This window comes from Arachis hypogaea, chromosome 19 (genome assembly GCF_003086295.3).
Source record: "Arachis hypogaea cultivar Tifrunner chromosome 19, arahy.Tifrunner.gnm2.J5K5, whole genome shotgun sequence".
Lineage (NCBI taxonomy): Eukaryota > Viridiplantae > Streptophyta > Magnoliopsida > Fabales > Fabaceae > Arachis > Arachis hypogaea.
Window position 1 is genome coordinate 67,249,535 of NC_092054.1, and position 25,345 is coordinate 67,274,879.

Genomic DNA, 25,345 nt, shown 5'->3' on the forward strand with positions numbered 1-25,345 from the left:
TTTTTACCCAGGTATAGAGGTTCCCCTGTGTGAGTAGAAGAAGAAAAGAATGTAATGTAAAGAAGGGAAGAAAAAACTCGAACACAGAGAGGGAGGTAGTGTTCGAATTTTTGGATGGGAGAGAAGTGTTAGTAGATGAATAAATAAATAGAAGGAGATGAGAGAGAAAGAGGAATTTCGAAAATTATTTTTGAAAAATGGTTAGTGATTTTCGAAAATTAAAATTAAAATTTGAAACAATTAGTTAATTAAAAAGAATTTTTGAAAAAGAGGGAAGATATTTTCGAAAATTAGAGAGAGAGAGTTAGTTAGGTAGTTTTGAAAAAGATAAGAAACAAACAAAAAGTTAGTTAGTTAGTTGAAACAAATTTTGAAAATCAATTTTTGAAAAGATAAGAAGATAAGAAGTTAGAAAAGATATTTGAAAATCAAATTTTTGAAAAAGATAAGATAAGAAGATATTTTTGAAAAGATATGATTGAAATTAGTTTTGAAAAAGATTTAATTTTTAAAATCACAATTAATGACTTGATTCACAAGAAATCACAAAATATGATTCTAGAACTTAAAGTTTGAATCTTTCTTAACAAGTAACAAACTTGAAATTTTTGAATCAAAACATTAATTGTTGATGATATTTTCGAAAATTATGAGATAAAATTAAGAAAAAGATTTTTGAAAAATATTTTTAAAATTTTTGAAAATAAATAAGAAAAATGAAAAAGATTTGATTTTTGAAAAAGATTTTGAAAAAGATAAGATTTTTAAATTGAAAATTTGATTTGACTCATAAGAAACAATTGAATTTTTTTTAAAATTTATTGAAAAAGTCAATCCAAATTTTCGAAATTTATGAGAGAAGAAAGGAAAGATATTTTTTTTATTTTTGAATTTTTAATGATGAAAGAGAAAAACATGAAAATGATGCAATGCATGAAAATTTTGGATCAAAACAATGAATGCATGCAAGAATGCTATGAATGTCAAGATGAACACCAAGAACACTTTGAAGATCATGATGAACATCAAGAACTTATTTTTGTAAATTTTATATGCAAAGAAAACATGCAAGACACCAAACTTAGAAATCTTTCATGTTCAGACACTATGAATGCAAGAATGCATATGAAAAACAACATGCAACGCAAAACCATATAATATGAAGATCAATCAAGAAGGGTTATCAAGAACAACTTGAAGATCATGATGAATGCAATGCATGAATGCAATTTTTGAAAAATGCAAGATGAGTATGCAATTAACACCAAACTCAAAATTTGACTCAAGACTCAAACAAGAAACACAAAATATTTTTGGTTTTTATGATTTTTTTTTGGATTTTTCGAAAATTATTTGTGAAAAAGAAAAATAAGGATTCCAAAATTTTTAATATGAATTCCAGGAATCTTGCACTCTTAGTCTAAAGCTCCAATCTGAGGGTTAGACATGGCTTAATAGCCAGTCAAGCTTTAGCATGTAAATCAAGTGGATCAGGAACAGCAGCAGGTGGATTAGCAACAACTAGCTTGCTCTTGATAATGTTGGGTTGGAAGCCCCAGTCTAAATGAATTTAGACATGGCTTTACAGCCAGTCAGGCTTCAACATGCTTCATGAAACTCTAGAATTCATTCTTAAAAATTTTGAAGAACAATATATTTTTGAAAAGATTTATAATTTTTTTCGAAAATAAAGGAAAAATTTTTGAAAAAGTTTTGAAAGTTTTTTTTTTTTTGAAAACAAAATAAGAAGAAAATTACCTAATCTGAGCAACACGATGAACCGTTAGTTGTCCAAACTCGAACAATCTCCGACAACGGCGCCAAAAACTTGTGCACAAAATTGTGATCTTAGGCAACGGCGCCAAAAACTCTGTAAGCACGTTTTAATAAATCGTTTTTCATTCACAACTTCGATACAACTAACCAGCAAGTGCATTGGGTCGTCCAAGTAATAAAACCTTACGTGAGTAAGGGTCGATCCCACGGAGATTGTTGGTATGAAGCAAGCTATGGTCATCTTGTAAATCTCAGTCAGGCGGATAATAATTGATTATGGAGTTTTTGAAAATAAATAATAAATAGACAGAAAATAAAGATAGAAATACTTATGTATATCATTGGTGAGAATTTCAGATAAAGGTATAGAGATGCTTTCGTCCCTCTGAACTTTTGCTTTCCTGCTGTCTTCATCCAATCAGTCCTACTCCTTTCTATGGCTGGCTTTATGTAAGAACATCACCATTGTCAATGGCTACTTTTCATCCTCTCTGTGAAAATGGTCCGATGCGCTGTCACTGCATGGCTAATCATCTGGAGGCATCACAGTGGTCAATGGCTGCATCCTATCCTCTTGTGAAAATGGTCCAAATGCTCTGTCACAGCACGGCTAATCATCTGAGGTTCTCGATCATATTGGAATAGGATTCACCCTCCTTTTGCGTCTGTCACTACGCCCAGCACTCGCGAATTTGAAGTTCGTCACAGTCATTCAATCCCTGAATCCTACTCGGAATACCACAGACAAGGTTTAGACTTTCCGGATTCTCATGAATGCCGCCATCAATCTAGCTTATACCACGAAGATTCTGATTAAGAGATCCAAGAGATATTCATTCAATCTAAGGTGGAACGGAAGTGGTTCTCAGGCACGCGTTCGTGGGGGGAATGATGATGATTGTCACGTTCATCACATTCATGTTGAAGTGCAAATGAATATCTTAGAAGCGGAATAAGTTGAATTGAATAGAAAAACAGTAGTACTTTGCATTAATTCATGAGGAACAGCAGAGCTCCACACCTTAATCTATGGAGTGTAGAAACTCTACCATTGAAAATACATAAGTGATGAAGGTCCAGGCATGGCCGAGAGGCCAACCCCCTAAACGTGATCAATAGTCTCCTAAGATGAACAATAGATTAAAACTGAGACCAAAGATATCTAATACAATAGTAAAAAGTCCTATTTATACTAAACTAGCTACTAGGGTTTACAGAAGTAAGTAATTGATGCATAAATCCACTTCCGGGGCCCACTTGGTGTGTACTTGGGCTGAGCTTGAATGTTACACGTGCAGAGGCTCTTTCTGGAGTTGATCGCCAGGTTGTAATGTGTTTCTGGCGTTCAACTCTGGTTCGTGACGTGTTTCTGGCGTTTAACTCCAGACTGCAGCGTAGAACTGGCGTTCAACGCCCTTTTGCATCATCTAAACTCGACCAAAGTATGGACTATTATATATTGCTGAAAAGCCCTGGATATCTACTTTCCAACGCAATTGAAAGAACGCCATTTTGAGTTCTGTAGCTCCAGAAAATCCACTTTGAGTGCAGGGAGGTCAGAATCCAACAGCATCAGCAGTCCTTCTTCAACCTCTGAATCTGATTTTTGCTCAAGTCCCTCAATTTCATCCAGAAAATACCTGAAATCACAGGAAAACACACAAACTCATAGTAAAGTCCAGAAATGTGAATTTAACATAAAAACTAATGAAAATATCCCTAAAAGTAACTAGATCCTACAAAAAACATACTAAAAACAATGCCAAAAAGCGTATAAATTATCCGCTCATCAATGCACAAATGGCCAGCCAAGCTTCAGCATACAAATCAGACATACAACAGCCAATTATATGGGAATCCAAAGGCTCGTGCAATGATAAGTGGAAGCCTCAGTCCAAAAAAAAGTTAGACATGGCTTAACAGCCAGCCAGGCTTCAACATATCATCTGAAACTCTAGAATTCATTCTTAAAAATTCTGAAGAACAAATATAAATTATATATTATTTTTTTTCTTTTGAATTTTTTTTCAAAAATAAAAAAAAAAACTTAAAATTAAAATAAAATTACCTAATCTGAGCAACAAGATGAACCGTCAGTTGTCCAAACTCGAACAATCCCCAGCAATGGCGCCAAAAACTTGGTGCACGAAATTGTGATCTTCAATGGTGCCAACAACTTGGTACGCACAATTTTAATCTCAATTCTTTTTCACAATTCCGCACAACTAACCAGCAAGTGCATTGGGTCATCCAAGTAATAAACCTTACGTGAGTAAGGGTCGATCCCACGGAGATTGTCGGCTTGAAGCAAGCTATGGTCATCCTTGTAAATCTCAGTCAGGCAGATTCAAATGGTTATGGGATTTTGATAATTAACATATAATTAAAACATAAAATAAGATAGAGATACTTATGTAATTCATTGGTGGGATTTCAGATAAGCGTATGAAGATGCTTTGTTCCTTCTGAACCTCTGCTTTCCTATTACTTTCATCCAATCATTCATACTCCTTTCCATGGCAAGCTGTATGTTGGGGGATCACCGTTGTCAATGGCTACCGTCCGTCCTCTCAGTGAAAATGGTCCAAATGCGCTGTCACCGCACGGCTAATCATCTGTCGGTTCTCGATCATGTTGGAATAGGATCCATAGATCCTTTTGCGTCTGTTACTATGCCCAACATTCACGAGTTTGAAGCTCGTCACAGTTATCCCCTCCCAGATCCTACTCGGAATACAACAGACAAGGTTTAGACTTTTCAGATCTCAAGAATGGCCGCCAATAATTCTAGCTTATACCACGAAGACTCCAATCTTTCGGAATGGAGGCTAAGAGATACACGCTCAAGCTATAGTAGATAGAACAGAAGTGGTTGTCAGGCACGCGTTCATAGGTGAGAATGATGATGAGTGTCACATATCATCACATTCATCAGGTTGAAGGGCGAGTAAATATCTTGGAATAAGAATAAGCTTGAATTGAATAGAAAAACAATAGTACTTTGCATTAATTCATGAGGAACAGCAGAGCTCCATACCTTAATCTATGGGGTGTAGAAACTCCACCGTTGAAAATACATAAGTGATAATGGTCCAGGCATGGCCGAATGGCTAGCCCCCTAAACGTGATCAAGAGATCAAAAGTGATACAAAGATAGTCTCAAAAATGATCAAAAGATGTGAAATAAATCACTAAAAGTAGTTTTTATACTAAACTAGTAACTATGGTTACAGAAAATAAGTAAATGATGCAAAAATCCACTTCCGGGTCAACTTGGTGTGTGCTTGGGCTGAGCATTGTGCTTTACATGTGTAGAGGCTTCTTTTGGAGTTAAACGCCAGGTTGTAGCCTGTTTCTGGCGTTTAACTCCAGTTTGTAACCTGTTTCTGGCGTTTAACTTCATAATAGGGCAGGAAGTTGGCATTTGAACGCCAGTTTGCATCATCAAAACTCGGGCAAAGTATGGACTATTATATATTACTGGAAAGCCCTGGATGTCTACTTTCCAACGCAATTGAGAGCGCACCATTTGGGTCTATGTAACTCCAGAAAATCCACTTCGAGTGTAGGGAGGTCGGAATCCAACAGCATCTGCAGTCCTTTTTCAGCCTCTGAATAAGATTTTTGCTCAGGTCCCTCAATTTTAGCCAGAAAATATCTGAAATCACAAAAAAACATACAAACTCATAGTAAAGTCTAGAAATATGAATTTTGAATAAAAACTAATAAAAATATACTAAAAATTAATTAAAACATACTAAAAACTATGTAAAAATAGTGCCAAAAACAGTATAAATTATCCGCTCATCAGTTAGCCTTTGGGGTTAGTGAAGCGGCTACCACCGAATTACCAACCTTTTTCGAGGTTGAACCTTAAGCGTCATTTAACGAAGGAACCGTTTATTCTTTTGTTGACTCTATTGACATTGCTTCCACCAAATTAGGTACTGAGGCCATGGCCGCTCGAAGCGGGTACACCGGATATCATTCTTCAACCACTCCAAGTCCGTTATCCCGACTTGGGTGCTAACTTTGAGCTGAAGACCGGTTTGATCAATTTGCTTCCTAAGTTTCATGGCTTGTGATACGTAAATATTTTATACCCTTTTGGTATTATTTTCTGGTTATTTTTAGTTAGATTTTATTTATTTTTACTTGATTTTAGTGCATAAATTACCTTTGGATGCTACTTTGAGTTTTTCTTGTGTTTTTATGATTTTAGATGAAATTCGGAGCAATTTGGTGGATTTTGGAGCTAAAAAGGAAAATGTTGTCAGCATCCTCCCTGGGCACTAAGTGCCCACCGGCGTTTCACACCAGCAGGGGACACATGCCAACAACGTTGCACTCCCACCCCCTTAGCGTTTAACGTCCATCTCTAGAGTTAAATGCCAGCAGCAGTCTGAATCCACACTCAATTGGGCCTCTCAAGTGGATTTAGCACTTCTTAGCTTATTTTAATTTCTTTTTGTATTTTTTATTTACAAACAATATCTTTTAGGTTTAGAATTTATTAATTTTATTTTATTTCTGTTTCAAATTAGGTTAGTCTTTTAAAGGAAAAGATCACTTAGGTTTAGGATCTTCTTCCTCCTGCACTTTCTGAACCCTATTTTTCTCTGTAAGTCATGAGCAACTAAACCTCTCGATTAAAGTTAGGAGCTCTGTTTATTTCTATGGATAAGATTGTTATTTTTCTATTTTAATTTATGTTTGATTCAATTCTAAGAATTATTTTCATTCTTAATCTTATGAACTAGGTGGAACGAGAGTATGACCCTTTTCTGCTTGAGTTCTTGTGATTCTTGAGAGAGTTATCTCGCTTGAACTATAGCTTGAAAAAATTCCTTTTAGACAGCTAATTACACAAAATGATGGGGATAAGCAACATCTATTCAACCGGTTTGGGGTAATTAGGGCCATCGTGGTATAAACTAGTTTTCTGAACTTCACCCTCTAATCTGAGTTAAGTAACTATGAGAGTGGCAGTTGACGAAGGTTAGGGGAGGCTAAATCGTTAAGAGATTAGGGTTTAGACACTTATGGTTTGCCATAGAATGAATCATTCATTATCAAAATAGTTGGTAAGACATTTTAATCTGGAAAAAGTAAACATCTCCGAAAGCTTAACTGTTTTCTCATTGTTGTTTTTACACTAAACCTTTACTTGCTTTTCTTTACTTGCTTGTTTATCATCTTATGCGTTTACAACAAAAACAACTCCTTTTATTTTTTGCCTAACTAAGTTTAACCTGACAACCATTGCTTGCTCAGTCCGATAGTCCTGATGGGATCGACCCTCAGTCACCTGAGGTATTACTTGGATGACCCGGTGCACTTGCCAGTTAAGTTGTGCGCAATCCTAATTCGCGTACCAGCTTGCCCGCTCAAGATCCCATCAAGCATCTTAAGGATTTCCAAGTGGTATGCTCAACCACTAGGAGATATGGTTTAGATGAGGTTGCTATTTGGTTGTTTGCTTTTCCTTTTTCTCTTAAGAGAAGAGCAAAAGAATGGTTCTATACTCAACCGGATGAAGTTATCACAAATTGGGACATGCTTCGGAAAGAGTTCTTAGATAAATTTTTTCTACTGGAGATTACCAATATATTGAGAAAGGAGATCTCTTGTACTATACAAAGTGAAGTAGAGACACTCCATAAGTATTGAGAGCGCTTCAAAAAGCTACTTGATTCATGTCCTCATCATAGGATAGATGACTTGGTGTGTTGATTAGTTACTTTTTTCAATGTCTCAAGCCTCAAGACAAGATCCTCTTAGATGCCTCTAGAAATGGTTCTCTTGTGAAGTATAAGACGGCGAAAGAGGCTTGGCTAGTCATTGCCGATCTAGCCGAGTCTACTCAACATGCGAGGCAAAGGAACAACCATTCAAAGGCTATTGTGGAAGTATCTCCTAGTGAATCCGCTCTTACCAAGACGTTGGGAGAGATGACCACCATTCTAAAGAAAATCCATTAAAACCAACAACAACAATACCAACCGGGAGCTCCACTAAGAGTGTATGGTGTGTGTGTTTGTAATTCCCATTACACAGATGAATGCCCACAACTACAAGAGGATAACATATTGGGGGCCACAACCCATACTTTAACCGTTCAAGCCAAGGCCCTTATTGATGAGTGGATTTTTGACGGTTTAGAATTTCTCAAATGAAATCTCGTTGCAATATAGTTTCTAAACCAACACTAATCCTTTCATACAAAAATTTGTTTGTCACAAGTACAAACCCCTAATTATTCTAATAACCGAAGTATTTAAACCTCGGGTCATCTCTCAAAGGAATTGCAGGGTAGTGTTCTTGTTATTGGCTATGGACATGTATATTTTGGGGTTTTGGGTGGGAAATAAGAAAAGTAAATGGCAATGGAAATTAAATGACAAAAAGGTCTTGGCAAGGTTTGGTGGTCAAGGATCTCTATCCTTATCACTAACCACAATATGATAATTGCAAGGATTAATCCCACTAAGTCATCTTCTAACAAGTAGAGGAAAGTCAAGTGAGCTATATCAATCCAAGTCCATAAGTCCTAGCTATTCACTAATTGAATTAATGAGAGCTAGAGTCAATGGCTACCAACTATCAATCACTTGGACATATGTGACTCTAAAATTTCTAAGTTACCTTCCCAAGCCAAGAACATAAAATTCTACTCTAACATCCTTTCAAGCATTTTGGCAAACACTTGGAAGGTATAAAAGGAAAACATAGTAAATTGGCAACAAGAGTGGAATTTAACAACAATTATTGCAAAGAATTAACAACAACAATCAAAAAGAACATTATTGACATGAATTACCTCAAATTGAATTGAAAGAAAACAAAATGAACAAGAGTAGATTAACAACAAAGTATAGAAACAACATAAAGGAAATTTCAACAAAAAAGTAGAAGAACAAGATGTAACAACAAAGGATTGAAAGATAGAAGTAGAAGAGAGCATCAATTAAACCCTAGATCTAAGCTTATTATCCTAAACCTAATCCTAACCCTAGAGAGAAGTGAGAGCTCCTCTCTCTAAAACTAACTAAAAGCCTTCACTAAACTAAAACTATGTGTGAAGTGATGGAATCCCCCCTTTGGTCTTCAATCCTTGGTCCTTTTAAGTGTTTTGGCGCCAAAGTTGGTTTAGATTGGGCCCCACAGCTTCTCAGAATTTGCTGGGCACATTTTCACTTTAAAATCACGTGCCAGCACCGATGCGTACGCGTACAGCACGCGTGTGCGTACCTTGAAGTTTTGCGATCCACGCGTGCGCATGCATTGCGCGTGCGCGTCCATGAGCTCATCCAATTCTTTGGCTTTTCCATGTGTTCTCCATTTTGGATACTTTCTCCTTCACTCTTTTGATTCATTCCTAGCCTGTTTCAACCTAAATTCACTTAAGAAACAAATCAAGGCATCTAGTGGAATCAAAGGTGAATCAAAATTAGCTAATTTAAGGTCTAAAAAGCATGTTTTCACACTTAAGCACAAATTAAGGGAGAATCACAAAACCATGCTATTTCATTGAATAAATATGAGAAAAGGTCGATAAAATACTCTAAATTCACACATGATAAACCCTAAAAATGGGGTTTATCACTTATCAACAAGGGAATAATTACAACCAAGGGTGGCGTAATCAAGGTTGGCAAGATAATTCAAATCAAGGTTGGCAAGATAATTCAAACCAAGGGTGGAGAGATGGTTCAAATCAAAGGTGGAACAACAATTTCCAACAATACCACAACCAACAAAATTCTCAATTCCAACAACAAAATTAAGGCCAAAGATACCAACCCCTCACCAAAGACAAGCCCAAGTACCTCAACTCACACAACCTCAAGTTCCACAAATTACTTACCCTTTTTCTTCCTCAAACCAACCTCCAATGGATGACACCCTTCGCATCCTTCTTCAAGAGAAAAGGAATTTGCGTTCCATTATTCAAGAGCAATGGGAATATCAAAGGAAACAAGACTCTTACGTGGCTACCTTAATCGAGGCTATATCCCGTATGGCTCCAGCATCCAACCATAACCAAAGCCCCTCCCAACCTTCAAACTCAAATGTGATTCCCTCTCAACTACTACCTAACCCCAAAGGTAGCCTCAATGCTATCACTTTGAGGTTCGGCACTACACTAGAAGAGAGGAGTCCCATGGATTCAAGTGTAAAGGAGGCTACTCATGAAGAAGATATAGTTGAACTAGAGGATGTTAAAGAAGAAGAAGCACAAGAGGTTATTGAGGAAGAGATAGATCAAGCAAGGGGTAGAGGTTCTAAAGAAGAAGATGTTTGGATGAGCCTATCCCAATTCCATTTCTAACCTTGGCAAAGAAGGCAAAGAAGCAATTGGAGTTGGATCCTAAAATAGTGGACATCTTCAAGAAAGTTGAGGTAATGATTTCCCATTTTAATGCAATTCGCCAAGTTCCTAAATATGATAAATTTTTAACGGATTTATGCATTAACAAGGAAAGGATTAATGATTTGGAAACCATTGCTTTGGGGAGTTCTATTTCTGCTTTAATGGGTGCTATTCCTAAAAAGTGTGGAAATCCTGGACCTTGTTTAGTCTCTTGTACTATACGTGGTGTTCAATTTGTTGATTGTATGTGTGACCTTGGTGCATGCATTAGTATTATGCTCTTTCTATTTATGACGAACTGAATCTTCCACCATTGAACACTACAACAAACAAGGCTTTTCGCAACGGTCAAAAACCGTTGCCGTAGATTGAAAAACCGTTCCCGAAACTTTAGGCAACGCTTTGGCAACGGTTCGGCCGTTACCAATGCTCAAAGGCAACGGTTTTTTACCTAAGGCAACGGTAACAGAAAAACCGTTGCCACAGTTAGTGCCTAAGACAACGGTTTTGACGAAAAATTTTAAACAACGGTTTTGATCTGTTACTCAATAAGCAACGGTTTCGAACCGTTCCTATTAACATGACAACGGTTTAAAACCGTAACTGGATAGGCAACGGTTTTAAACCGTTACCGTTGGTGCCAGGTTTCGGCAACGGTTTTTGAACCGTTGCCAGTTTATAGCCATCTATGACAACGGTTTTAAATCGTTACAGTTGATGTCATTTTCGGCAACGGTTTTAATATCATTGCCACTTTATAGTCATCTAAAGCAACGGTTTTAAAGCGTTACCTTTAGAGTCGCGCTTTGGCAACGGTTTTATTATGTAGTCCTCTTTGACAATGGTTTTAACACCATTGTCTTTTGTAACTATTGACAATGATTTTTTTGTGATATATAATTTTTTATTTACAATAGTTTTCTCGTGAATTAAATTAATTTAAGTTTTTTTAATTGTTTAGTGTCAATAAATATTCTAAACTATTTGAATTAAGTCACTAAAGAAAAATAATTGAATATTTCCCATCAAATTTAACTTATAAAAATTGTTGTAAGATCCACAATATCATCTAAGTTTACAAAAAATATAATAACAAAAGAGAGAGTTGAAATAGCTAAGTAGCAAATAGTCATCATGTCCACAAGTTCATGACTTTTACCCTATAACATTTGCTTTTAAAAAGTTGACCTTAATCAATTTCGATTTCCCCTTCAACATAGTTTTCATGTAAACATAAAAAAAAAAAATCAAATATAAAACTACACATCTTTAAGATATGATACCAGGCGAACATGGTCCAGGGATGAGCAAGGACATCATGACATACTCTGGTTTCATGCAACACCATGGAGGAAGATTGTATGCAACCAAAACTACCGGCCATGTACTATGGGAGATGCTCATGGTTCTAAATGGATTAAATCCATCGCTAGCTAGCCCTAATCTTATGTTACGAGATTCTTTAGCAAAATCGGGATGAAGCCTGTCAAAGTCTTTCCATGATTGGCCATCAGCTGGGTGTCTTAACTTTCCATCTTTTGAACGATGTTCATCGTGCCACCTTAATGATTCAGCTGTTTTGGAACACAGGAACAGCTTCTTAAGCCTTGGAATCAAGGGAAAATGCCTCAAAACCTTCGCAGGCACAGGTTTTTTCTTCAACTTATCAACTTCTATATCTACCTCAACATTTTCTATGTACCTGGAAGCTCCACAAATTGGACAAAATTCATCATCTTCATATGTATCCCGGAACAAAACACAATCATTGGGACAAGCATGAATTTTATTATAACCAAGTCCTAAATCTTTTACCATGGCCTTGATTTTATTGAAAGAATCAGAAATATTCAAATGAGGAATCGCTTCTTTCAGTAATTCAAGTAGAGCAGTAAAGGATGTGTTGCTCCAACCATTAAGAGTCTTCAACAAATACAATCGGATAACGAATGATAATGTCAAAAATTTTTTACAGCCAGGATATAACTCTTGTTTTCCTTCTTCAAGCAAGTTATAAAACTTTTTTGCATCTTCGTTTGGCCCATCAGCATCTTTATCTCCTTCAAGCACATGCCGAAATGTCTCGTTTAGCAGCCCATAAATGTCGTCGACAAATCCTTCATGGACTTCACTCTCATCGGATTCACTATCCATGTGACTTATCCTTTCGCCGTGATGAACCCACACAGTGTAACTTTTTTGAAATCCCTTACTTATTAAATGATCATAAACTTCATCCCTTCGCCCCCAACTAAAGTTATTACATATAGAACAAGGACAAAGAATTTCTTGTCCTTGTGGTCTACCTCTAGAAAACGCAAAATCCAAAAATGAATTAACACCATGTTGGTAACCCTCAGTATGTCTTGGTAAACTAGTCCACCCTTTGTCCATTACTTTGTCAACTAAAATAAAAGAACACTGGCATATGTTTTAGACTAACTATAAGTTATTTTTTCTAATCAAGAGCTTATTGCTTCTAAAAAATTTCTAGAAGTCAACCACACATGTTCGAAAGAGAACATCTCAACCAATCAAGAGACTAACAATTTGTATCTAACAAACTATGCAAAGAAGCTTAAGCAAACAATTAATCAGTAAATATTCTTAACAATTAAATGTTCAAACAAATTTAAAAAGATAATATATTAAATGATTTACCTGTAGTGTAGCTCAATGTCTAAGGTAATCACAGCTACAGAGAGATCCGCTATTTGATTCTCTTTTTCTGGTTTTAAAGAGACAAACTAAAACAGCAAAAAAAAAATAAAAATATAAGTAATTCATAACCAGATTTTTTAATAAAAAAATTCACTTTTAAAACCAGTTTTTAGAAATCTTATTTTCAAAAGTGATATATAACTAAAAAATCAAACAATATAATTATCAATTAGCAGAATAATATTATCATTACTCTTTAAATTTTAGTTCACAAACTAACACATCGTAATTTCAATTGTGGTTGATAAGAAGATTTTAGAAAAGAAAGAGAGGAAGGGGTGGTTCCTAATGTGTGATGAGTCACAAGTGACAAATGTTGAAAATGAAAGGCTGATATTGGTGTGGGGGTTCCCTTCACAAGACATGCATCAGGCACCATAATTAATTATTAAGAAAAGTAGATAAAAGGGGCACCCAAATAAATAAGACAGTAAACAATAATATTAATAATAATGATGAAAGAAATAGAAAATAACAAATAGAAAATGCTAGCTGTAAAGAATGGTGCAAAGCAAAGAGCGAAGGATTAGAAGAATGAAATAGAAAATAACAAATAGAAAATGCGTGCTAGCTTTAAACAAGTAGCCGTTTGAACTTTGAAGAATGAAAGCAACATATGTGGGACTGTGTTTAAGTCTATGTGGGACTGTGTTTAAGTCTATCTGTCTAACAATGACATCCTCCAAACCCCCATAATAATTATTATTTTGGATATAATCAAAATTAACATTTCATGAGAATTTCAGTTGTTTTTGTTGTTAATAAAAACCTTGCTTAAGGTTTGATTTTTGTGCATTATGATGAGTCAGCGTCCAGCAGTCACCTACCTGTCAATCCTGATGGGTTGGAACTTCATTATTTGTTAACAACAAATTAAAGAAAAATGTATTAGCTCAAATGAAATGATGTTGACTTACCCATTGATATGCTTAAGAAAAGAAGAGTAGAAATCGGAGAAGCAGCAAGCCAGATTGCCATTAAAACCAGTATTACATACATATGTTCAAAGGGGTCATCGATTGGAATTTGGTCATTGTAACCGCGAATCAAGAATGGGGAGCATCTATAAGCATCACATTTTCCATCAAATATTTAAAATAATAAATATTTATCCTGGTTAATTGAGGCATGTAGGAAGAAGAGCAGAATTTATGCTGATCTCTAAGTCAAATAGTTGGAATAAGCATGAAATTCCTCTGTTATCCCAGATGAAACCAACCAATATGAAAAGCAGTCCACAACTCACTCAAATAATAACATTATACAAGGCTAAAATAAACGAAGCAGATACAAGCAGTCCACAACACACTACTCGTAGATAATAAAATTCAAACCACAAGTACCCAGTCCAAATTCAAACCAAATTCAAACCAGAACCAAAGCTCAGTCAACATTCAACCCTCATCTTGCTCATGTTCACAAATATCACCACTTTCCACAGCTAACAAAAATACCCAACAACCAATCAAGCCCTAACTAAGAAACAAAAAATCAGAGAAGGAGACTTACCACAGATGACAACCCACAAACGACCAATGCAGTAAACCAACAGCAGCGAAGCAACAGCAGCAAACCAGCAGTAGCCAAACAAAACACTAAAGCAGAAGCAGCAAGGTAGAAGCAGCGAAGCAGAAGCAGAACAGGGGAGATCAAGGACGCCGTGGAGAAGCAGTGAAGCCTCGGAGAGGGGAGAAGCACCAACGCCGCGGAGAGGAGAGACTCAGCGACGCCGGGAAGAAGGAGGCAGCGACGATTCGGGAAGAACGCTGCGCAGCGACGATTTGGGAAGAACGCAGCGCAGCGACGATGATGGTGCGAGGATGGTGAGTTGCGATTTGGGGCTTCCTGGTGACTTGCGATGATGGTGCGATTTACGCCTTCATGGAGAGCTGTGGTGCGATGCGTCTCTGATTCTGATGGCTGGGTTAGGGTTCGGTCGGTGGAAGGAGGAAGAGCGTTCTTCGCTCTTTGCTGGTTTACTTCGAAGAGAAGATGAGGGCTTAGCTTTCTTATTACTTTAATTTCTTCAATTCGCTGTATTTGTTTATGAATTAGGGAAAAATTGTTATTTTATTTTTATTTCTTTATATTAATTTTTATTATATATTTATTATAAATTTATTTTAGCTTTATATGTTCAAAATATAATATTTTTTTATATTTATAATAATATATAATATTTATAATAAACTTATTTCAATTTTATTTTTTTAAAATAATATTTGTTATTTATTTATAGCAATAGATTTTGAGTATTTTATAAATTCAATATTTATAGAAAAAACAATTTCAATTTATATAATTATCTGAAATTATTTTTATTAGTATTGTTTAATTTGTATAATTATTTAAATAATATTAGAAAATGGTTGTTTCATAAATAATTGTTGTAATGGTTGTAAAACCGTTCTTTAAAATAGTCAAAGAGAATGGTTTTATTTTGTTACTATAGCATAATGAAAAAATGAACTTCAACAGCAACACTGTAAAAACCGTTGTCTAAGACAATCTAATGGAACGGTTTTAAAGTGTAGCATTTTGGCAACGGTTTTAATGCGTTTCTTTTGTGCAATTCTTTAAACAACAATAAAAAACCGTTGCTTAAAGCCAACTCATGGTAACGGTTATAAAACCGTTCTTTAAAATAGTCAAACAGAACGGTTTTACTGTGTTGCTAGAAATTGATGAAAAATGAAATTCACCAGTAACACTTTAAAAAACCGTTGTCTAAACCTATCTAAGAGAACGGTTTTAAGGTGTTGTAAAATTTGGCGTTGCTAAAGGCCATATTTGTTGTAGTGGAAACAGTCAGCTGTACGTTTTGTACTAGCCGATAAGAGCATAATTTCTGTGGTTGGTATTGCTGAGGATGTTTTGGTGAGCATCAAAGGATTGACTTTTTCTATTAAATTATATATCCTTGAGAGGCCTCCAAATGATTCCAGGAGACCTTCATCCATATTATTAGGAAAGCCACTATTAAAGACCTTTCGGTTTAAACTTGATGCCTTCTCGGGTACCTATTCATTGAGATTGATAGATGGGTCGTGAGCTTTAACTTAGATGAGGCTATGAAACATCGGCCGGAGGACCACTCTATCTTTCAGTGTGATATTATTGATGAAGTTGTGGCTGAGGTTTACAATGAGACTTTTGATAAGATGAATTTGGGTAAAGGTGCAAGTGTAGGAAAACTCAATGATTATGATGAAGACACTTTGCCACCTCCAATGTTGTCGGATAATAATGTGCCAAGTCATGAGTTAAGTGATGTGTTGAAACCTCTACCTCCCCATCTTAAGTATGTCTTTCTTGATGACAATCAAAAGCTCCCGGTGATAATTGCAAGGGAGCTCACCTCCCAACAAGAAGAGAGATTGCTTGAAGTATTGAGAAAGCACAAGAAGGCCATAAGGTGGAGTTTAGCAGATATTGTGGGTATAAGCTCGCACACTTGTGAGCACCGTATCTTCCTAGAAGACAGAGCCAAACCCGTACGTCAACCCCAAAGGAGGTTGAATCCCACCATCATGGAGGTTGTCAAAAAGGAGGTCACTCGACTTTTGAAGGCCGATATCATCTATCCTATCTCGGATAGTGAATGGGTTAACCCGGTGCAAGTGGTGCCCAAGAAGTCAGGTGTTACCATGGTCAGGAATGAAAGTGCAGAACTCATGGCGACTAGAGTACAAAATTCATGGAGAGTTTGCATTGATTATCAGCACTTGAATCTAGCAACCCGGAAGGATCACTACCCACTTCTATTCATTGATCAAATACTTGACCGGTTATCAGGTAAATTACACTACTATTTCCTAGATGGTTACACTGGTTATTTTCAAATTCATATAGCTCTTGAAGATCAGGAAAAAACTACTTTTACATGTCCCTTCGAAACGTATGCATACAAGAGGATGTCATTTGGCTTATGTAATGCACATGCGACGTTTCAAAGGTACATGACTAGCATCTTTTTTGACTTTCTTGAGCATTATATGAAAATTTCCATGGATGGCTTTAGTTTGTATGGAGACTTATTTGATCATTGCTTAGATAGTTTAGCTAAAGTGTTAGAAAGATGTGCTAGTTAAAACCTTATACTAAATTTAGAAAAATATTATTTTATGGTGAAACAAGGTATTGTCCTAGGTCACATTGTTTCTAGCAATGGTATATCTATTGATCCTGCTAACGTTGAGGTTGTTTCTGGTTTACCTTAACTCTCTTCTATGAGGGAAGTTGATAAACCACTATTTTATGGTTTATCTTGTACTCAATTGAGTGGTTTTTATTAACTCTTTACCCACTTATTCATACTATTTGCATGGTTTTATATTTCCTTCCTAATTATGTGTTTTGATTGAAAACATGCTTCTTTGATCTTATATTTGCTTATTATTAATCCTCTCTTATTACAATTAGATGCCTTGATATATGTGTTAAGTGTTTTCAGAGATTATAGGGCAGGAATCGCTTGGAGGATGGAAAGGAAGCATGCAAAAGTGGAAGGAATACAAGAAGTTGGAGAAATTGCTAAGCTGTCCAGCCTGACCTCTTCGCACTTAAACGACTATAACTTTAGCTACAGAGGTCCAAATGATACGGTTCTAGTTGCGTTGGAAAGCTAACGTCCGGGGCTTCGATTTGATATATAATATGGTATTGTTCCCTTGAAGCTAGGCGACGCGATCGTGTGATCCATGCGGCCGCGTCGCAGTGACAGAAATCCAGCATGGCAAAATTCGAAACCAGCGAATTCTGGACTTTGTTTGACCCATTTTGCGGCCCAGAAAACACAGATTAGAGGCTATAAAGTGGGGGAATGCATCCATTCATGAGGAGGCTTTCACATTCACAATTTTAGGAGTAGATGTAGTTTTTAGAGAGAGAGGTTCTCTCCTCTCTCTTAGGATTAGGATTTAGGACTTCTCTTAGTTTTATGAGTGACTCTCAATCCCAGGTTCAATGTTCTTTTATTTCTTTTCTCAATTTTGTTTATGACTCTCTATGTTTAGATTGATTTTCTATTTTAATATATTTTGAGGTAATTCAGACTTATGATTGCTTTCTTTTATTTATATAAATAATTTGGATTTTTTCCTTTTGGCATTGGTTGAGTCATTGGAGACTCTTGAGTTATCAAACTCATTGTTAATTGAAAATTGGAATTCTTCAAGAATTAATTCGAGTTCCACTAACTCTGACTTTTCCCAAGGAAAGACTAGGACTTGAGGAATCAAAATTAATTCATCCACTTAACTTACCTTCATAGTTAGAGGTTAACAAAGTGGGAGAAAAATCCAATTCTTATTACAATTGATAAGGGTAACCAGGATAGGACTTCCAGTTTTCATATCTTGCCAAGAGATTTTATTGTTATTATTTTATTTTACTTGTCATTCAACTAACTTTTTACCTTAATCCAAAACCCCAAAACACACTTTTTCATAACCAATAATAAGAACACCTCCCTGCAATTCCTTGAGAAGACGACCCGAGGTTTGAATACTCGGTTATCAATTTCAAGGGGTTTGTTACTTGTGACAACCAAAACGTTTGTACGAAGGGATTTTTGTTGGTTTAGAGACTATATCTACAACACGACTGTTTTTATGAACTTCTTTACTGGCAAAAATCCCGATGTCAAAATGGCGCCGTTGCCGGGGAATTGCAAACGTGTGCCTTATTATTGGTTATTGTAAATATTTAAAAAAATATATATATTTTATCTTATCATTCTTATTTTTTAAAAAAATCAAATAATTTTTTAAAATCATATCTTTTTCAAAATCTTTTCTTATCCTTTTTCAAAAAAATATATATATATCTTTTTCAAAATATTTTCTTTTTATTAGTTTTAATTTTTATTTTCTCCTACTACTATGAACTCTCACCCCTTTGGCTATAAGTCTGGTTACAATTATGTTGTAGGAAGAAGAAATTACAATGAGAACAGGCATCAAGGTTGGAACAATCAAAGATGGGAGGAGCCACAAGGACTTGATCAATCCTCATGGCAACAACCACCTCCAATGAACTATCAACAACCACCACCATATGCTTATGAACCCTTTCCTCAACATAACTTTGGACCACCAAACTCACAAGCCCCTTTCCGCCATTCACCTCCATATGACCCTAACCCTCAACCACCATACCAACCACCTTATGAGCCATATGAACCATATATAGAACCACCCCAATTCTAACCCAATTACTCCCAAGAACCACCACTTCAATATTCATCATCTCCATATCCATCAATCCAAGAGCACTATGATCCTACTTATGAAAGCCGAGTGCATCAAGAGACAGAGGATCGTTTCAAGGAAACAGTGGATCGATTTCAGGCAACCATTCAACAACTGGAGCAAGCAGTAATTCAATGGGTTTCTAGGCGCTCAAATATACAAGGATCAGCCACAGCTCCATGTGGACAGTCTAGTGAAGAGCGTAGCATGAAGGAGATACCAGAAACCCCAGTGGACAAGACAGGGAATGAATTCATACTAGAACAAGTAGAAGAAGCTGTCATTGTTCAAGAAGAAGAAGAAGTGGTTGAAGACTTAGGAGATGCAGAACCTCCATGGGAAAGTCAAGACATAGAGCCTCCTTCCAAGACGGTTGAAATTGATGCTGAGAAGGGTGTACAACCTCCAAAGCATATCATAGTTGAAGACTTGGAAAAGGTTGATCAAGAGATGGAGATTCAAGAAGAAGAAGCACAACCTCCCATGCCCTTGGAAAGCAATGAAGAGGAGATTGAATTGAAAGAGAGCTACCAAGAGGAAGAGGTTGAAATTGAAGAAGCATGCAAAGAGGTGGTAGTTATCAGAAAAGAGCACAAAGGAGTGGAGCTTGCAATTTCATTGGAAACCCCTCCCCCTAAGTTGCCTTCATCCGTCACAACATTCAAGTGGGTAAAATTCATATCACTTAGCTTTCTAATCCCACTTGAATATGGGCTACTGGAGACGGATGGTCAACTTAGAGCTCTTTGTGGCATTAAGAGTAAGAGGAAGATGGCCAGTGGTAAGAATTGTCCTGCAAGGTTCATCATGGTTGGAAGCTTTAAGTTTAAGAGTAAAGGTTGGTATAGAGCTCAACTGAATGGGTCTAGGAAGTTGTTTGGCCGCTTACGTGAGAATTCAGACTGCTTGCCACCCGGATGGAACAATATTGCTCAACTAAAAGACGGGTGCAAGGGCAAGGTCTGGGACCCCGGAATCCATTCTATCAATCACCACTCTTGGGGCCTTATCACTTGCTTTAACTTACTTGAAGGCTTTCTGTGCCTAGTTTGGGATCCCGGAGGTTACTGGAGATACAAACATTGGTGGAGATTCCTGGATCAGTACAAGCACAAGCCACCATAGCAAGGAACTCGCCAAATGTCCAACTTAAGGACTTTAACTAAAAGTGCTAGGTGGGAGACAACCCACCATGGTATGATTGTTCCTTTTTTATTTTTTATTTAGTTTTATTTGTTTTCGAGTTTTATTTTATTATATTGAACCTGGAGTTTTGCATCACATTCATATTAACACTGCATTCTGCATTTTCTTTTTTCAGTTAAAAAAAAAAAAGAAAGCGAGCATGCGACGCGACCGCATCAGCGACACGTCCGCGTCGTAAGGAGATGGGAGACAATATTAATATGAACAGAGAGTTTCGCAGGAGCAGCGCTGGAGGCGTGCCAATGGCCCAAATCACCCCATGTGACCACGTCGCTGACGCGACCGCGTCATATGGAATAATGGCCTCCCACGCGACGCGTCACCCATGCGGCTGTGTGACCAGGATTTCGACGTCAAAAGGGTGCATGGCCGAAAGTTGAGCTGGAGTTGGGCTGGACCCGTGCTAGTAGCACAAGCCCTGCCACGCGAACGCGTCACCCACGCGTCCGCGTCATATTGGAAATAAGGCCACCCGCGCGATCGCGTCGACCACGCGACCGCGTCACCCTGGATTTTTGCAATACTGAGTTTTGAACAGAGAGTTGTGCGACCGCGAGGCTGCACTCGTGCCACTAGGACAAATCTAGTCACGCGATCGCGTGCCCCACGCGTCTGCGTCACCCAACCTTTTTGCGCACCACGCGACCGCGTCGCCAGCGTCGCACAACCTATCCAGATTAGTGCCAATTTTCTTATCCTTTCTTTTTTTTTCATCCTAATTTCTTCCTTCTCTTTCCCTTCTCACTTTTTTTTCTTCTTCTCATCCTTTTTTCCCTCTCATTCCATTTTATTTATTTGCATACTTTCATTCATTGCATAATTTTCTTTCTCTTTTGGTGTTCAAATGTTCTTATTCAACTGTTATATCTTTTCTGGTATTATCTTGGTGCTTATGACTTTGTTTATTCTGGTTAGGTAATATTATTTAAATCAATGCCAATCTTTTATACCTGTATTACTTTTTGCATTGACATGAATTTATATTATCTCTCTTTCCCCACTCTCTTCTCCATTGTTGCAATTTTGCACCACTGGTTTGCCATGGCTTCTATTGTTTTCTCACTTACATGTTGAAGCTTCCATGTAAATGAGATCCTTATCATTTGGCATTAACCCACCCATACTTCTTTTATTTCCTTATCTCTATTTCTGGGTTATTCTTCTTCCCTTTTTCTTTCAGGATGGGCACCCGGAAGGGAAGCGGAAGACGTACATGGGGAGACAGACAAGTCTATCTGCACAATCCTTAGAGAAAAGCAACAGTTGAAACAACCCGTCTACCTACAAATCTCAGCATGCACCGAGGACGGTGCAATCTTTAAGTGTGGGGAGGTCGATACCGATCTCCATGGGTTAGTACCTTTCTGTTTCAACACCAATGTTTAATTTTCTTTGTTAAATTAGTTGTTGCATTTGCATATTTGTTTGATTTTATGCATATAGTTACTACTTGGTTAAAGTAATAAAATTCTTTTAAAGACCCTATTTTTGAAAAATTTCACTAATTTAAATTGAAAAATTTTTTTGTTAAATTTGTTTGAAGTTGTATTTGGAACATGGTTTTTGAGCCAAAGAACACACAACCTGTGAGATTTTGAGCTTATTTACATGGTTACATTATTTAACCATAATTATTTTATTCTTGTGTGTTTACTTCTCTATAATTGTGATCTTTACCTTGTTTCAGTCTATATGTCCAATATTTAATGTATTTACATGCTTGCATATGATTGAGGCCATTATTTGATTTTAGCTCACTTATCCCAAATAAGCGGACCCTTTAAATCACCCTTGTCAGCCACTTTGAGCCTTGAAATCCCCATTTGTTCTATATCTTACCACATCACTAGCCTTAAGCGAAAAACAAATTAATTATCCCAATTGAATCTTTGGTTAGCTTAAGATAATGTGTTAATTAAGTGTGGGGAAACTGTGGGAACATGGGTTAATAAAGAAAAAGTATAATGTTTCTAATTTATTTGAATATCAGGAATTTGGGAACCTACTCATGAAAAACCAAAATAGAAAAATAATAGAAAATACATGTGCATTGATAAGTTATGTTTATTTCTCTACAAAAAAAAAAGAGAAAAAAGAGAAAAATTCAAAAATACTCAATAAATAAGTAAATAAGGGGACAAAATTATCCCAATATTAAGTTTAATAAAAGATCAATGCACATGTGATAAAAAATTAAAGAAAAAAATTTTGGTACATGAGTATGGGAATTATACAAAAGTGAGAATTATGGGTAGCTAGACATGAATTTAAAAGTATATAGAGTATATGTATATTAGGTGAGAGCTTAGGTTAATTAAAGATTCAATTTATAAAGCTCACTTAGCCATATATATACCTTTACCCTTACCTTAGCCCCATTACAACCTTGAAAAAGACCTCATGATGTTTGCATTGGTATATTAAATATTATTGATTGGTTAGATGAAGAACAAGGTTTAGAAAGCATGACTAGAGAAGAGTAGAGTGATTGACCCTAGACACCTTAGAGTAAGAGTGATATACAATACCAGTGAGGGTTCAATGCTTGATTCTATGTTTCCTGCTTTCATTAGCTATCTTCTTACAAGTTTACTTGTCCTTTATTGTATAATTTGAATTAGTGAAATCTGATTTATGTTTGTCTTAGAGAACTTATTTATTTTTAACCAAGTAGGTAAAAACATTTTGCATGTAGTTGCATTCATATAGATAGGATTGTATTTCATACATCCTACCATTCCTCTTCATCTTTATAGCTTCTCTTGAGCTTAGCATGAGGACATGCTGTTGTTTAAGTGTGGGGAGGTTGATAAACCACTATTTTATGGTTTATCTTGTACTCAATTGAGTGATTTTTATTAACTTTTTACCCACTTATTCATACTATTTGCATGGTTTTATATTTCCTTCCTAATTATGTGTTTTGATTGAAAATATGCTTCTTTGATCTTATATTTGCTTATTATTAATCCTCTCTTATTACCATTAGATGCCTTGATATGTGTGTTAAGTGTTTTTGGAGATTATAGGTAGGAATGGCTTGGAGGATGGAAAGGAAGCATGCAAAAGTGGAAGGAATACAAGAAGTTGGAGAAATTGCTAAGCTGTCCAGCCTGACCTCTTCGCACTTAAATGACTATAACTTTAGCTACAGAGGTCCAAACGATGCGGTTCTAGTTGCGTTGGAAAGCTAACATCCGGGGCTTCGATTTGATATATAATAAGCTATAGTTCCTCTGATGCTAGGCGACGCGACCGCGTGATCCATGCGGCCGCGTCGCAGTGACGGAAATCCAGCATGGAAAAATTCGAAACCAGCGAATTCTGGACTTTGTTTGACCCAGTTTGCGGCCCAGAAAACACAGTTTAGAGGCTATAAAGTGGGGGAATGCATCCATTCATGAGGAGGCTTTCACATTCACAATTTTAGGAGTAGATGTAGTTTTTAGAGAGAGAGAGGTTCTCTCCTCTCTCTTAGGATTAGGATTTAGGACTTCTATTAGTTTTAGGAGTGACTCTCAATCCCAGGTTCAATGTTCTTTTATTTCTTTTCTCAATTTTGTTTATGACTCTCTATGTTTAGATTAATTTTCTATTTTAATATATTTTGAGGTAATTCAGACTTATGATTGCTTTCTTTTATTTATATAAATAATTTGGATTTTTCCCTTTTGGCTTTGGTTGAGTCATTGGAGACTCTTGAGTTATCAAACTCATTGTTAATTGAAAATTGGAATTCTTCAAGAATTAATTCGAGTTCCACTAACTCTGACTTTTCCCAAGGAAAGACTAGGACTTGAGGAATCAGAATTAATTCATTCACTTAACTTACCTTCATAGTTAGAGGTTAACAAAGTGGGAGAAAAATCCAATTCTCATTACAATTGATAAGGGTAACCAGGATAGGACTTCCAGTTTTCATATCTTGCCAAGAGATTTTATTATTATTATTATTTTATTTTACTTGTCATTCAACTAACTTTTTACCTTAATCCAAAACCCCAAAATACACTTTTTCATAACCAATAATAAGAACACCTCCCTGCAATTCCTTGAGAAGACGATCTGAGGTTTGAATACTCGGTTATCAATTTCAAGGGGTTTGTTACTTATGACAACCAAAATGTTTGTATGAAGGGATTTTTCTTGGTTTAGAGACTATATCTACAACGCGACTGTTTTTATGAACTTCTTTATTGGCAAAAATCCCGACGTTAGAAGTCTGTGCGTTTCTTGGTCCTGCAGCTTTATTTCGGTGATTTATCAAGGACTTTAGTAAAGTTACTATACCTCTTTTCCGACTGCTTCAAAAGGACGTAGAGTTTGATTTCAATAAGGCTTCCGTGGAAGTGTTTAATTAGCTAAATTTAATTCACCTTTGATTCCACTAGATGCCTTGATTTGTTTGTTGAGTGATTTTAGGTTGAAAAGGCTAGGAATGAATCAAAGGAGTGAAGAGGAAAGCATGCAAAGTGGAGAACACATGAAAAAGCCAAAGATTTAGATATCTTCATCCACGCGCACGCGCACTGTACGCGTCGGTGGGTGGTGCACGGAATTGTGATCATCAACAATGGCGCCAAAGGACTTGGAGCTCTCAAACGTGAATCACACTTTGTCACAATTCCGCACAACTAACCAGCAAGTGCACTGGGTTGTCCAAGTAATAAACCTTACGTGAGTAAGGGTTGATCCCACGGAGATTGTCGGCTTGAAGCAAGCTATGGTCATCTTGTAAATCTCAGTCAGGCGGATTTAAATGGTTATGGAGTTTAAGGTGATGAAAATAAAACATAAAATAAAGATAGAGATACTTATGTAATTCATTGGTGGATTTCAGATAAGCGTATGAAGATGCTTTGTTCCCCTTGAACCTCTGCTTTCCTATTGCCTTCTTCCAATCATTCATACTCCTTTCCATGGCAAGCTTTATGTTGGGCATCACCATTGTCAATGGCTACATCCCGTCCTCTCAGTGAAAATGGTCCTGATGCTCTGTCACAACATCGGTTAATCA